The sequence below is a fragment of the Mastomys coucha genome, unplaced genomic scaffold, assembly GCF_008632895.1.
Source record: "Mastomys coucha isolate ucsf_1 unplaced genomic scaffold, UCSF_Mcou_1 pScaffold1, whole genome shotgun sequence".
NCBI classification, from domain to species: domain Eukaryota; kingdom Metazoa; phylum Chordata; class Mammalia; order Rodentia; family Muridae; genus Mastomys; species Mastomys coucha.
In genome coordinates, this window is record NW_022196891.1 from 29,277,710 (window position 1) to 29,292,948 (window position 15,239).

Genomic DNA, 15,239 nt, shown 5'->3' on the forward strand with positions numbered 1-15,239 from the left:
AAAGGTGGTCCCAAGCCTTCCTGCAACAAGAGGCCCAGAGATCAAACTCAGACGTTGATCGGTGACCGGTGGGCTTCTGAGGAAACCGATACAGCTGGAGGAAGGAGCCTTAGTCCTTGCATTTCAAAATCTCTGCTGCCTGGGATCTGGGTGGGATGGCTGGAGCTTCAGCAGCCACTGAAATATGAAGGAGCTTGGGAATAAAAGCTATACGCTGAAGGTGGTAGAGCAAAAGGCAAAATATTAAAATGTTTGCCACCATTCTTTTCCGTTCTCTCTCTCTTCTTTTCTTTCCCTGACTTGGATGAGTCCAGAGCCTTCTGTGCAGTGGGCAAAGTGCTGAAGTACACTTTCGCTGGGTTCTGTTCCAAACACATTTCCTGTAGTAAGCCATTTACTCCTCAATAACTCTCATAGACAGATATTTTTATTCTCAGTTTACAGGCAAGGGAACAAGAGACTGGGAGAGTCCTCAAGGTCCCATAGTCTGGGAGAATTAAAGTCCTGCCGGGACCCTGAAATCCAACCTGCCATGCTCTGTGGAGCTTCCCCTGCCCGGCTCCTGGTAATGGAAGGACTTCCACATCTGGTCTCTGTACCCAGCCCTGTCCTTCCTTTGGGTGTGTGAGAGAGACAGAGGAAGCCCTCGCTTGCTCAAGCCATTGCTATTTTGAGTTGTTTGCTGTCAGCTGCTCAGCTAATGCCTATCCGACACAGTTTCCAAATTGATTTCGTGCCTCCAGGCGCTTGTTCAAACCTCCCCTTCTACCCAGAATCCCCTCTCCTTCGTATCCTCCTCTGCTGCACGACTCCACAGCCTGACAGTCACAGGCTCTGAAGGTTGCCCTCCCAAGCTTCAGATCACCTTCCAGAGCAGAGAAATGCTGACTTGGTTTCTGCAACCAGAAAACTTAACCTGGCCTGGCACACAATAACTATGCAATCAGCATTCCCTGAATGTACCAGGTAGTGGGATGCCAGTCTTGTAACAAAACAGGACCATACTCCTTGCGTATTGACAGTCACCAGCAAATGCCTGCTCGGGAATTCTGGGGAGGCTGTTACCTTGGCTGTCTGAGAGAGGTGGAGCCAGATGCTGGAAAATCACCAAAATACTAGAAAAATCCTTGAGGGGGGGAGGGGTTCCAAAAGCCATGTGGTACTAAATACAAGCTGGCTGGTGTATTACAGCTCTTAGGAGAAAGGCTTCTCCGATGGGAGTGTTACAGCTCTGCGGGGGAAGGTTTCCCTAATGCAAATGTTATAGCTCTGAAGGGAAAGCTATCCCAGCGGTAGGAAGCCAAGGACACCACAAAAGTCACACCACACAACAAACCCCACACAAGAGATTTATTGGGAGACACACAAGAGGGTGGCTGCCTCTGTTCCTTCGAGAAACAACAGAGAACCGGGCAGAAGGCAGGTTTATATGGGACGTTTTTTTTTTTTTTTTTGCAGTTGGAGATTTCCAAGCTGGGGATTGGTAGGATTTCAAGACAAGTCCACAGATTGATGGGGTTTTGAGCTCAGGGATTGGTGTGTTTTCAGGTTCAGGGACTGGTGGGTTTCAAGCTCAGGGACTAGTGAATTTTGGTGGGTTTTCAAACCCGGAAGTAGACTCAGACCTTTTACCCTCCAGCTGGCAGACATGCAGGCGGCTGCCTCTTTCCTTGTCACAGCTATCTGCAGACACATAAGCCCATAGCCCTTCTACGTTAAGAGCCCCAAGTTCAAGCCCAACTCTGATGCCACCCATCACCTAACTCTTAGTTTTAAGTTTGTTTCTCAGATTTGCTACTCACTGCAGAAACAGAATGATTTGACTCTTAATCATACCAACAGTAGTTTGTGATGTCTCTGTGCTTATGATCGACACTGACATTACATAACCATCTGTGGCTTCTAAATGGCCATCAGACTCATTCCTGCATCTCTTGGTCAGAGGCAGGGTGGAAAATCAATGTAGAGTTATATAAGTGCATGATCTACAAAGAGATAAAAGATGGTATTTGATATGGATCAACCTAACATCAGAATGTCCTTTTTGCCGTCAAGAAAACTGCCAAAAATCAGGTATTGTTTACCCAGAGTTCTCAGTAAACATAGAACTGAGGCTGGAATCTCTGATGCTGACCCCAGACATCATTCTTGCATCCCACAAGCTCTGGCTGAGAGCCTGCTACGAAGCCACACTCTGCTGAGAAGGGAAGATACACAGAGTACTCCTCTACCTGTCTGCATTTGTGCATCTAATAGCATGCTAGATCTGGCCTGCCTCTCTGCTCAGAGAGTCTATAATGTGTTACTTATTAAATACTTCTATTTTATTATTTATAAGCCCAATCATTATCGTTGGTATTAATTGCCTATTAATTAATCCTCACACCAACCTTGCTTCATTTACAAATGATGAAATTGAAGTGTAAGAACCTTAGTAATGTACCAGTAAGTGACTGGGTCAAGAGGGAAGGCCACAAGATCCAGCTCTAGAGTCAACAGCAGTGACCAACCTACATCTACCTGGGACCGCCGGGCGGTGGTGGTGCACGCCTTTAATCCCAGCACTTGGGAGGCAGAGGCAGGCGGATTTCTAAGTTTGAGGCCAGCCTGGTCTACAGAGTGAGTTCCAGGACAGCCAGGGCTGCACAGAGAAACCTTGTCTTGAAAAACCAATAAAATAAAATACTTGGGACCATTGTAACCTTTAAACTGAGACCTGAAAGATGAACAGGACACAGTACTAGGCAGAGGGGAAATTCACAGAGGTCTAGAAGGCTGGAGCAGCAGGCATGCTTCAGGGGGCAAACTGGACTGGCAAAGATGGAAGTGGCTAAGATGCAGGGAGCACACAGGTTGTGTGGAGGGCATTGCTCCAAGCAACAGGAGTCTTTGACATTGTCAGAAAGTGACACAGTTGGTTCAGCCTCGGAGGTCAGAGCGTTGGGCGGGAGAGTGGAAGATTTTATGATTTGCGGGTGTGGGTGTACATCATGACCTCTTCCCTTAAGCCTTCTGGTTCCTAACCTTCTCATCTTGTTATATCTGAGTCCTGGCCTTCTGGATAACTCATTATGAGTCACTGTGGTTAGACCCCCTCAGACATCTCTTAGGAAGAATGGTTACTACACCCTGCTGGAAGTGTCCCCAGGATCTTGGGCCTTCTTGGCATCCTTCTAGGTTGACCTGAAAATGGTTCTCATGCCACCGCAGTCCATTGTTGATGCTCTCAGCATCTCATCTAGAGCTACCTATCAACCAGACTGCCGTTTGCCTCTGCAGTTGTGGCAGCATGGCAGGAACGTGTATGTTAGAAGCACAAGCCACGTATCACTAGCCCAGGCCTGGTTCCAAATGTCCTGAACCTCCACAGCATGGGGGTACTGAGCATGCCCTTCTTGGAGCACCGAGATCACACCAGGGACAGAGCGGATGCGTAGGCTACAGGATCACTATGTGATCTGCATTCTCACAGCCAGTCTCAGGGGTATAGTAGAAAGTCAAGAGCTAGCTCTAACATGAACACTTACAGAATAAAGAGGATGACTTTGCCTCCCAGGCCTGGGGACCTTACTGAACATCTCTCCTTTAACACCTTCCCATGGCTCCATATGGAATCCTATTCTTCCACAGACATTTGTCTTCAAAGTGCCTGTACAGGACCAAGTGGCATGTGGTGACCAGACCCACAACAGAGCCTTCTTTTGGTCTGGGTACCACTTCAAGTGAATGATAATGGTTCCACTGAGTATCTCCATGAATTCTGGGGGTACTCCAGTCTCTTGAGAGTCAGCCTATGGAATCAGCCCTTATTTTAGGGATCAGGGACCATACTGGGAGGTCTCCAGTGGTCAAAGAAATCTGCTCTAGAAGTGGAGGACTATGCCATGGGATTAGTGTCCCCACTGGTCTATATGAAAGAGTCAGGTAAAAAATCCATTTATCACCTCGCCCACAAAAGCACAGTGTCAGTGGATAAAGTGTTGTTCTGAGTCCCCAAGAACTGATGTTCTATGGACCAGGGTCTAATTATCCTAGGGGCTCTGGTTAGCAGACAGTCTCCTGCTCACAGATAGTTCCAGGAAGCCCCAGTCTACAGTGCCTTCTCGTGTTGTTCCTTGGCTCTCCCCTCACAGAGAGGCCCCATGTCTGTGAACTGACTGCAGGAACCAGGGCACAATGCTGTCCAACATTACTGCTTCTCTGGCTGGTGGCTGAGCCCCCTGTGGACAGACACCAAATGCTGGGCTGCTATTCCACATGTGAACTCTTGGGTGGATCCTGACTTGAGATTTGGCGCTGGCTTGCCTAAAACCCTACTCCCAGCATCTCCCACCAAATGCAGTCACCAGTGGGACTCCAGATACTGGGGTGGTCCCATGGTGGGAGGCAGCCCTGTAGATGGAGAACCCAGACCAGGTCTTTCTACTTTGTTTACCTAACCACTGGGAAGCTCATAGGTCATCACAGGCCACACGCTGGAAGAATGGCTGCTTTATACTCTACACCCAACACACTGTTTCTGTAGCTTTAACTCACGTCCTAGAGCACATCAATGTCTGATGCTCCACATTAGAAATTGGAAGAAGTTATGGTTTTAAACTAAATTTGTACTGTGACAAACTGTAGGACTGTGTGATTGGTTTTGGCTGTCTCAGACATTCAACCAGGACATAAAGTTACAACCTTCTCTGCTTCTGTCTTTCTGATGACTCCTTGGCAGGGCCCTTCCTCTCCCTCCCAAGAGTGGAGACAGAAGGAAAATCCCTCATCCTTATTGTATGCACACCACCACCTGGGGCTCACCCAATCTCTCTCTTTTTTGGGAAGGGGTTTCAAGATGGGTTTTCACTGTGGAGCCCCGGCTGTCCTGGAACTTACTCTGTAGACCAGTTTGGCTTCAAACTCAGAAATCCACCTGCCTCTGCCTCTCAAGTGCTGGGATTAAAGGCATGTGCCACCACTGCCTGGCTCACCCATCTCTCTTAAGCATCCATCTACAATACTGGGGCAGACAGGATGCTGTTAAGTTTCCCTTGGTACGTTCTTCATGGAGATGGGTTGACTCTAAAACGAATGATACTCACATCCTTCATTCTAAGTTTTGACCTCTAACCATGATGCCAGAATGACAGAATGTGACCCTCCTGGCACCAGGAGGGGAATAAGCTTCAGACTCCTTACAGAGTAAATAGATAGGACTTATAGAAACCCATTCCTCCCTCCCAAATTCTATGCATCCCTTCCCTGTGTCCCAGAGACTGGCTTCTCAGCTCTGTTCAGTCGGAATCCAGGTGGAGTTCATGTCTCAGTCAAAAAGAACCAGGAGCACAACTGGTGAGTGGATTATCCTGGGATACCTGGTGTAGAGTCCCTCCCATGCCTTCAAATTACCTCTGTAATCTGTTCTTCCTTAATCTGCTCTTCCTTAATGCACGCCCTTGTGAATTCCCCAGGTTCCCGGTGATCACCTTAATCCACAACACAATATTTTTAATGTGTGTGTGTGTGTGTGTGTGTGTATTTCTCCTCCAGTTTAACTCTGTAATTCACCCCTCTTACACCCCACTGCCTGTGGGATTTACCTGTAGTTCTTTGTTTCAGCCTAGAGCTAAAGAAGGACACTGATTCCTCCCTGGCAAGGTAGCTGCCTAGAATTTCCAAGCAAGATAGGATCAGCATCTTCAGAGAAGAGCTGCTGTATCCCGCAAGAATGGTTCCGTGGAAGTGAATTCAACACCCACATCTTCTTAGACAGCTTTATTCTAACTATTGGGACCCTACTTACTCCTGACCAACACTCAATGCTCTCCATTAGATAATTGGAAGAAGCTATGGTTTTTAAATAAATTTGTGCTGCAACCATCTTAGGATCAGACTCTGCTTTCAGTTTGGGCGGTAGAAGTCCAGCCACTGGGAACCAGAAAGTCCTCATGCCTTTGTCTCCATAGCTTGAGCTGAAATCTATGAATCTGAGTTCCACACTCTCCTTAGGTTTCCTGGCAAAGGCAAGCTTCTGGCTCTGGTCCTGGAGCTCCTCTTCAGAGTCATTCTACTGACGGTAAGTTCATCTGCAGGTTTGCCCAGCAAGTAGATAATGAACCATTGAGAATGAGATAGGAAAGGGAAACCAGCCAACATGGCGGTCTCACTCCCATTTGTGCGGGGGGAAGGGGGGGAGGGGATAAGTTAAAAGGAAAGGAGTAGGAACATTTAGGCTCCAGCTCTAATCTCCCTCAAGAATGGAAACTTCTTCTCTGGAGGAGGCTGGCTGTTGTCCCTGACTTTGGGTAAAGCCTGAAGACAGGAAAGCAAGACCTTGGTACAAACTTGGACATGACAATCCAGAGGGCCCAGGGATTGTGGCCTAGGGGGCCGAGTGTGAGCCAAAGACCCTCGGCTTTGCATGCTGTGGTCTTTAGTAGTGTTCACAGATGCAAACTGCTTTCTCTTCACCCACAGACAGCTAAAAGGTGAATTGCACTGCCTTTGTCTCTAGCCAGGCAGATGACAGGCCCCATCACCCACTCCTGTCTCTCGGAGTATATTTTCTGCCACCACCCAAGACATCAATTTCTATATCTGTTCCCATCCAGTATTGCAAACGTCAGGACTCACTTAGACTGATGCACTCTGGAAAGGGAATGTATGGGGGGAAAGGGGCCAACTCATAAAGTAGCTGAGAAGGCTGGGAAATGGCTGGCGGGCCCAGGCAGGCAGGGGCTATGCAGGATTCACCAACCCTCTCCAGGACCTGGACAGAGCGTGTGTTGCTGAGAGCCTGTGTGGGCATGCCAGGAAGCCATGGGCAGCCATATCCCTGTACAAGAGAGCAGAGCTTAGTAGTCTGTAGTCCTCAGGGAAGGAGCGGATGTCATCTGGACAGGGGGATGGGGGGCGGCCAAAAGCAGGCTAAAAGCTTTCAGGGATACTCACATTCACACAGCTGGCCATTTGCACTGCAACAAAACAGGCCTCCCCTCCCTCTCTTTCTTTCCTTCCTTTCCTTCCTTCCTTCCTTCCTTCCTTTCTTTCTTTCTCCCTTTCTTCCTTTCTTCCTTTCTTCCTTCCTTCCTTCCTTCCTTCCTTTCTTTCTTCTTTCCTTCCTTCCCCCCCAAAATTAGACTTATTCATTTTATTTAATGTATGAGTACTTTTCTGCATTACGTATGTTCGCCGTACTTATGATTGTTCTTAGAAGGCAGCCCCCAGAACTGGAGTTATGGATGTTTTTTACTCATTAGGTGGATACTGGGACTTGTTGAACTCAGATCCTCTGCAAGAGCAATATGTGATTTTTTTTTTAAAACTTTGTTATTGATTCTTTGTGAATTTCACATCATGCACTTCAATCCAACACATTCCCCACTCCCCTCACACCTGCCCTCCACCCTTGCAACTACCCACCAACAGAGGGGAGAAAATATCACTGCGGAAGCTGTAGTGTGTCACACGATTCCCTTTTGTCCACACTTCTTTGCTTGCAAATATTTACTGCAATGACTTCTTGGTCCGGTATGGGGCCTCTGGCTTCTGCCTACCCTATCAGTACTGGAATCTCACTGAGGCTCCTCTCAGATATTCTGTTGTTGCCCTGTGTCATGGAGATCCTGGAGTTTTGGATCTGTAAGACTGGCTGGCCCCTTCCTGTACTCCAGCAGTTCATCAATGATGTGGTGTTGGGCTGAGTCAATTCAAAGCCCTGAATCTTGGCCTGAGAGGTGTCTAAGCTGGTCAGCCTGTCAGCTGTCGTGCTTTCACACCCTCGGGGCTGGCTCACTGACAGTCAGAGCCAGCTTAAGCCTGCTGCCCAGGCATGGTGCAGAGCTTGCTCTCCTGAGCACTGCAGCCAGTGAGAGGGACATGGCCTCTTCTCCCACTCTCCTGACCCTAGGGCCAGCTCTCCTGCCTGCCTTAGGTGGAGAAGGATGAGGGAGGGGAGGAGGGTGGGTATCTCTACCTCATCTGGGTCACCACATAGCAGATAAGAGGCAGGGCGGCTCTCCTGTGCTCATGACCTCAGGGCCAGCTCACCTGCAACCCCCATGTCCAGTGACAGCAATATCATGTTGCCCAGGCAAGGTACAGGGCCCACAGGTGAGGGACAGGGTCCATGGGTGAGGGGCAGGACCATCTCTCCTGTTCTCATGATCCTGCCAGGGCTAGCTCTCCAAAAAGAAGGGGCGGGGACCCCTCCCTTGCCTGTTCCAGCCAACATGTAACAGACAAGAGGCGGGGCCAGTTCTCCCACACTCGAGCCCTCAGGTCCGGCTTACCGGCAACCCCCACATTCCGGGCTAGCTCTACTGTGCTACCTAAGTCAGGTGCAGGCCTGTGCTCCCAAGTGTTGCAGTAGGTGAGGGGCAGACACAGATCTCCCACTGATGACCTTGGGGTCAGGTCTCCTACTAGCCATAGGTGGTAAGGGGTGGGGTAGGGGCATCTCCCCCTTGCCCGTGTCATAGTACAGCAGACAAGTGGCAAGGCCAGCTCTCCCATGCTCACACCCTCAGGCCAGCTTGCTTGCCTGTGCTCCCACCACCAGGGTCAGCTCTACTGTGTCCCCTAGGTGAGGTGCAGAGCCTGCTCTCCTGAGTGCTGCAGCTGGAAAGGGACAGGGACAGCTCCCCTCCTTTCTTGACCCCAGGGCTAGGTCTCCCACCTGCTGCAGGGGTGAGGGGTAAGGGGGAAGTGGGTACGTCTCCCTCATCCATGCCACCACTTGGGAGGTGAGTGGTAGGCCAGATCTCCCACACTTATATAGTCCCAGTGCCGGCTCACCCAGAACCCCTGCAATGTGTGGGGCTTGCTCTCCCCAGGGCCAGCTCTTCTGTAATGCCCAATGAGGGGTGAGACGAGATCTGCACAGCCCGCAGACATCAGCATGTCCCCAGGTGGGCAACAGCCCAGACCAGGGAGTCTACTTGACCTTTACTGATAACACACCCCTGCTGCTGCGGGGCTACGGGCACAGACATGGCCCCAGGTGGCAGCACATGCCAGGACCCCTCCATGGTCCCATGTGACATCATTGGCTACTCACATCGGGCTGTTTCTCACTACCCTGTCTCCAGCTCTTCCTTTCTTCATTGTGCCTACATCCTTCTCTTTCTCTTCCATCTCTCTACCACTTACTTGTTCCTCTTAGTGGTACCCAGGGTCTCTGAGTGTCTGGGGTTTTCCCAGGGGTAGTCTCAGGACTGCGATGCCCTGCTTGTGCACTTGTGGCACCAGGAAGGGGTCATCCTGGGCTACTACTCATGCAGATGTTCATGGGTCAGAACACTGAGCTCAGACACAGCCTCTCTCCTCTCTGCCACCTACTGCTGCGTATGCGACACCTGCAGTGCCTCTAGGGACAGGGCCATCCCTCCAGCCCCTTCCCTTCTTCTTGAACCTTGGGTCATAGCTCTTCTCAGTCTTTCATAGACTTGTATCCTAAAGACAATTATTAGAATTAATAAGCTTAACCAACCACACTATAAATCTACATTGCTACCAGGAAAGAAAATCTTTGAAATGTGTATACATTAAATCCTGTGGATGTACGGGTACAGCCTGATCATCAGTTTGGCTGAAAGTCTGGCTTCTGAGTTAACCTGTGCTAGCACTTTGCTCTCTGTATGCTCACCCTGGCCTCGGTCACAACCCCACCAACCTCGGGAGTTCAGATCTCACAGCTCCACTCTGATCACGTGAAGCTAGTTTGAGAGCCTTGTTTCTAGGGAGTGCTGGAACTCCTAAGTTCTTACCTCTCCCCTGGCAGGGAAGTCAGCCACAAAAAGCCAATCCCTTCAAAGCTGAGAGTCCAACGCTCACTCCCATTCACCCTCCAAAGAGTCTTAATGTCATCATTCTTTTTAGAAATCTTGCCCAGAGGGAGCCTGCTGTCTGTTCCCTTTAAAGACATCACCTGCCATCTGGCTGTATATGGTCTTCTACAGCACCCACCGTGCCTGTTACACCAGTCGCTCTTCCTACAGTCCTGCCATCCTCTCTTTCCCTCTGATAGGCTTGCCTGCGACTGCTACCCACACCATCACTGTGCCCCAAATGCACACTTTGCCTGCAGCAGGCTCCCCCTGGGAGCACTTTCTTGCCCACTTACTGCCCCTCCCCTGCTTACTGAGCTCTATATTACTGTTTCTAAAACAGCTTGTTTCCTTCCTTGAGCCTGCCTGCTGTATAATCCTTGCCCACCTTGAATAATGCCTCTTTTGTGCTGGTCCGAAGGAATGAACATCCATTGATTTTTTTAAGTAAAAGCTGCTCTCTCTACAAGACAATGGCTTCGATTGGATTGTTTATTCGTATGAGAAAACAGTCTTCTCTTATCGTATCCTATTACATGTGGGTCGTTCATCCGCTTAATCCATTTTTATTGAGCAGCTACTATATATATAATCCAGGCACCATGTTAAGTGCTAAGAATGGAAAGATGATGAGGGCATGGGTCTTACCCTCAAAAGGCCTTCCACAAAGGCAGCACAAAACATTGTGCAGGCACTGCTGGATTTGAAGCAGGAGCAGAATATGACTTCTCTGTAGATTTGTTCTCATTATTAAAAGGACTCTTTGACCACAGCCACGTACCCAGAAAGGATCAGAACCAGGGATGCTGTAGGTCTTACCCTCCTCCTCGGCCTCCAAGGTGGTGGGGAAGGAGGGCAGGCGCGGCAGCAAAAAAGATGAGACACTACAGAAGTGCGTGGAAATAACAATATGCATACAGGATGTCTACTGTTAGTGGTCAGCAAAGGAACTCTCTAACGGAGACTCTCTGACTTAGAAATGCATTTTCTATTAGCAGAAACTGAAGGCTAAGAGGGAGTCCAGAGGCCAAGGTGGGAAGTGGTCAGTTAATTCCCCAGTGTCATTAAAAGACTAAGCCAGGAAAGTAATCTTTCAACAAATCCACACAAATCTAATTCCATCTCTTACAACAAAAACAACAGGAAGTGACAATTACCTTTTCTTAATATCTTAATATGGAAATTAATATTACCAACATATCCTAAGCGATTGAAATCCAAAAATATGAGGAATTAGAAATTTGTTGATTGTTATCCAATGGTCTCTCTAATTTGGTAATTAAAGAAATAGGTCCAATATTGTGCAATCTATATATACTTTCAGCTTGTTTGTGACAGTGTCTTGCTGTGTACAACATAAGGGTCCTGAAATCTTGCTTCTCCTATCTCAGCCTCTCTATTAGTAGTATTGTTTATTTTATGTCTTTACACTATACTATGGGTTTCAGAACAGCTTATATATTTCAAAAGTATTTATATACCCAAAAGAAACATAGACAATTAACTAGGAAGGTTGCTTGTAAGAGAACAACAAAGAGTGAGACTGGATCCTTTGCTTGAGTTTGTAACTCTTGTATCAAGTTTGAAGAAGAGGACTTTATAAGTTACTCTTTATCTGAGATGAATGTTTTTCCAAATTATCACAGCTAATGAACCAAATTCTTACCCTCATCTAATGTCTGTGCCACCCTCCAAGCAGAACTATTGTTCATTGAAACAGTTGGTGAATGACTTTATGGATAGACCATCTTAATACCTACACCATTTCTTAAATGAATGTAACCTGTTCTCTGTGGGCTGAGAATAAAGTCACTCACTCAAGTCAAATAGCTTTGACCATAACAGGAAGTCTGTATCCAAAAATCGAGCCTACAATTCATTTCTTGGTGCAGCAGAACTATCAACTCTCAGCTTAGCTACAATGGAGGTAAAATCCTTTGGTGATGTGAAGGTCATTGAAGTACAGCCTTATTACAATGAAATCCAATGTCTAAAAATTGTTCTTTTTTAGGCTTGTACCACAGTAAGAGCCAAGATTTTAAACTCTACTAAATACAAAACAAACAAAAGATTTTATGTATTTATGTTCATTTAAGAAAATACTAGTAGTGATGTATTATTTTTAAGTATACAGTTAATATGTTTGGAGTTATTTAAAATTTATATTGAGAAAAATGTATTTTCACTATTACTGTAGATGAGCATCTACGTAAGACTGTTAAATTGATTGTTGTTTTATATCAAACAACTTTTATAATACTCATTTTTATTGTCATAATATTTTATAAATTTTAAAGAATATGAAAAAAAAGATATTGTAAGTATTGAAGGGGGGTCTCTGGGAGGAATGGGGGTACAAAAGGGAAACAAGAATGTGGTTTAATTCAATTTACTTAAAATATGTTCTTAAATGTTAACAAATTCAGATAAATTGAAATCATGTAACTTTTCTCATCATAATGCAATAAAAGTTAAAACAAACAAACAAAAAGACTAAGCCAGAATGATCCCTCTCATGTGATGTCAACTGAAATAGTTAACAAAGAGGATAGATCAAAGCCTTCACAAAAGACAAATCCAGCCATTTAAGAATGATCAACCCCAAGTTTTAATGTCCTACGATTCACACAACTATAGTCAACCATTCTCAAGTGGGCAGTTCAGTGGTCTCCACACATGGCAGTATTTGTAGCTGTCTTTTCATTACTCCCAGACACACACACATACTGGGCCCAATAAACAAGTCCCCCCTGGCCTTGGGAAACCATCAGTCTTCTCTGTGTATGGATTTTCTACTCTGGATATTTTATGTGGAAGGACTATGTGGTATGCATCCTTTTGTGCCTGGCTTCTTATATTTAGCATAGTCCTTTGGAGGTTCATCTATGTGTCAGTTCTTCATTGCTTTCTATGGATAAGTAATACTCTGCTGTGTGCCTATACTGATTCCATTGATGGACTTTTGGTTGTTCTCTCCTTTGGGCTACTTGTGCCAAATTGGTTTGTCTCTACTTTCAATTCTGGATGTACTCCTAGAGATAGAACTGCCAGGTCAAATGATAATTCTATGTCTAACATTCTGAGAAACCAGCCATTTAATTGTTAACCAGAAAACTGTTTTTAGACTGCCAATAATGAAAGAGGAAAGGACTTGGGGAAATCCAGAACCTGGTAGATAAGGACATATGCTGAGGACTAAGCCAGCTCTTCATGTTCTCACACATAAGTCAGTATGCATTTCCCAGCCTCTGGCGGCTAGAGAATGCTATGAAATTTCATGCCTTTCAGTGGAATCAGAGATGTAGCATGCAAGGCCTGTCCCATGGAAACCATAATCAGGTACCCACTCTTCTTTCCAAGGATGCAGACAGTCATAACAGCTTAGAAACCAATGAGGGAGGAGCCACCAAGTCGAAGAAGCCTGGGCCCTGGGGTTACCAACAAACAGAGACTCAGTAGCCCTTGTCTTAGACTTAGAGCAAACAGTAAACTTTTCCTGCGTGAATCCACGAATCTGTGAGTCCTCCCTTTTGCAATAGTAGCATTTCCACAGAGAGAGGACCACACCTTGCTCAGAGCCCTACTGTTTGAAGCCAACATGAAAGATCAAAGGCCAGGAGAGACCAGAGGCCACCCCAGCTTGGGGTACAAAGGAGTTTGAGCCCATGTTCTTTCTATGTCACATGCTAAGGGAGGCCCAGAACTGGCCTTTGGCCAGTCTTAGCAGTCTGCCAGACCAGCATCAGAGCCAGGATGACCCTGAGGTGCTCTTGGAGTGGGAAGACAAGACTCTGCCTACTACTATATCACTGCAATTAGGAAAATCATGAGTTAAAAAAAAAAAAGTGTCTGTGTGCTAGAATGAATAGGTTTGAGCGAACCGAGACTCAGAAATCTGTCGCTGTTCTTCTGTTTTTATGCTTTGTGCTTTCTTTGATAATTTCCCATCTGTCTCCCTTAGCTTGGTAAGAAAGTTCCACTGGTAACGGAAAATTCCAAATGTGTGATGGGGTGATGGCCAGGGAAGGCAGCCCAGCAGCACAGAGGCATGCCCATGGCGGGGACAGGTCCTGTCGCAGCCCTGGACAGAGACATGCCCATGGTGGGGACAGGTCCTGCTGCAGTTCAGGAGAGAGGCATGCCCATGGTGGGGACAGGTCCTGCCGCAATTCAGGACAGGAGCATGCTAACAGCAGGCAAAGGGCATGCCAGGCTGATTCTTTGGAAGAGGCCATTCTTTCTTGGCCAAAACTACCCCCAAATCTTCAATTATTCTTGGCATCATGGCCCCATCCATTCAACGGCACCGGAGTCTCGTCATTGTGACAACCACACATTCCAAACACCTATAGGTGAGGGCTGTACCTTAACCCCTAGGCAGAGTCACTACATGAAAGAGAGGGAAAAATAGACAATTTAGAAGATGGACTGTAGTAAAGTGAGAAGTGGGAGGTGAGAGGTGAGAGGTGAGAGGTGCTCTGCTTTTTTCAGAGTTGTCTGTCACCTGCAAAGGCTCCATCCCTCTTGGTGTTTGCTCATTTTTTTTTTCTCCTTTCCCAGCAGGAATCAAAATTGAAGTTTTTCATTTTCTTTACAAAATTTCCCCACCAACCCCCACTTCACTCCTTAGGCATTCTTGACATTCTGTTGACTCTGCACCAGCTCTCGTCCCCTCACATCATCTCGTATTTGTCTAAGAACCACCGTACTTTCTCCTCAGAATAACAAATTGATAGAACAGATAAGGATCCAAGGTTAGGAAGACCACATCAGCAAAGGCTGGGGCCTGATGGAATTAGACCTGGAGACATAGCACCAGACATCTGGCTTCTCTGTAGTTTCTGGGAGAGAGGATGATGGGGCAGTGGTAATGCTCATACAGATGCTTCAGCCAGATGATGGGCAGAAGGAGAATTCCCAGCGCTTCTGGCGAAAGTTTATATGGATTCAGCTTGTCTTGACTGCAGCCATCTTGAGTTGTAACTACCATGATACATCTGTGTCCCTCTAGTTTGTTTCCCCTGAAGTTTCACAGCAAACTATAACCAGTGGTTTCTGGCTTTTCAACTATACCCTCGTGCCAGGAATATCCCTGATGATAGATTAGCACACACCAGGTACATTCCAGCTTAGACGAGCTCACTTCTGTCCTAAGCAGTATATACTCTCCTTTTGGCACAATTCGTAGGGGACCAACAAGTCTTGCTGCCACTCAGGACCATGCTTCTGTCTGTACATCTGGTGATAAATGTCACCCTGCAATTCTGGATCATCTTGCCTCCATTTGTTCTGTTTCATGGTGCCTTGCTGCTGGTATTTACAAACTAAGCAAGGGTGTTCCAGAACAAAATTCAGAAATAGGAGGCTCGCGTGCTGGTGACACCATGGGAGATCTGAACCCGTGGGCAGTGGCGGGGAGGACCTGATGAA

At 47.0% G+C, this 15,239-nt stretch overlaps 1 pseudogene; it reads right to left on the minus strand.

Annotated features, from left to right (window-relative positions):
- Window positions 1–9,239: 9,239 nt before the first annotated feature.
- Window positions 9,240–9,360, minus strand: LOC116072227 (annotated as a pseudogene).
- Window positions 9,361–15,239: the final 5,879 nt, after the last annotated feature.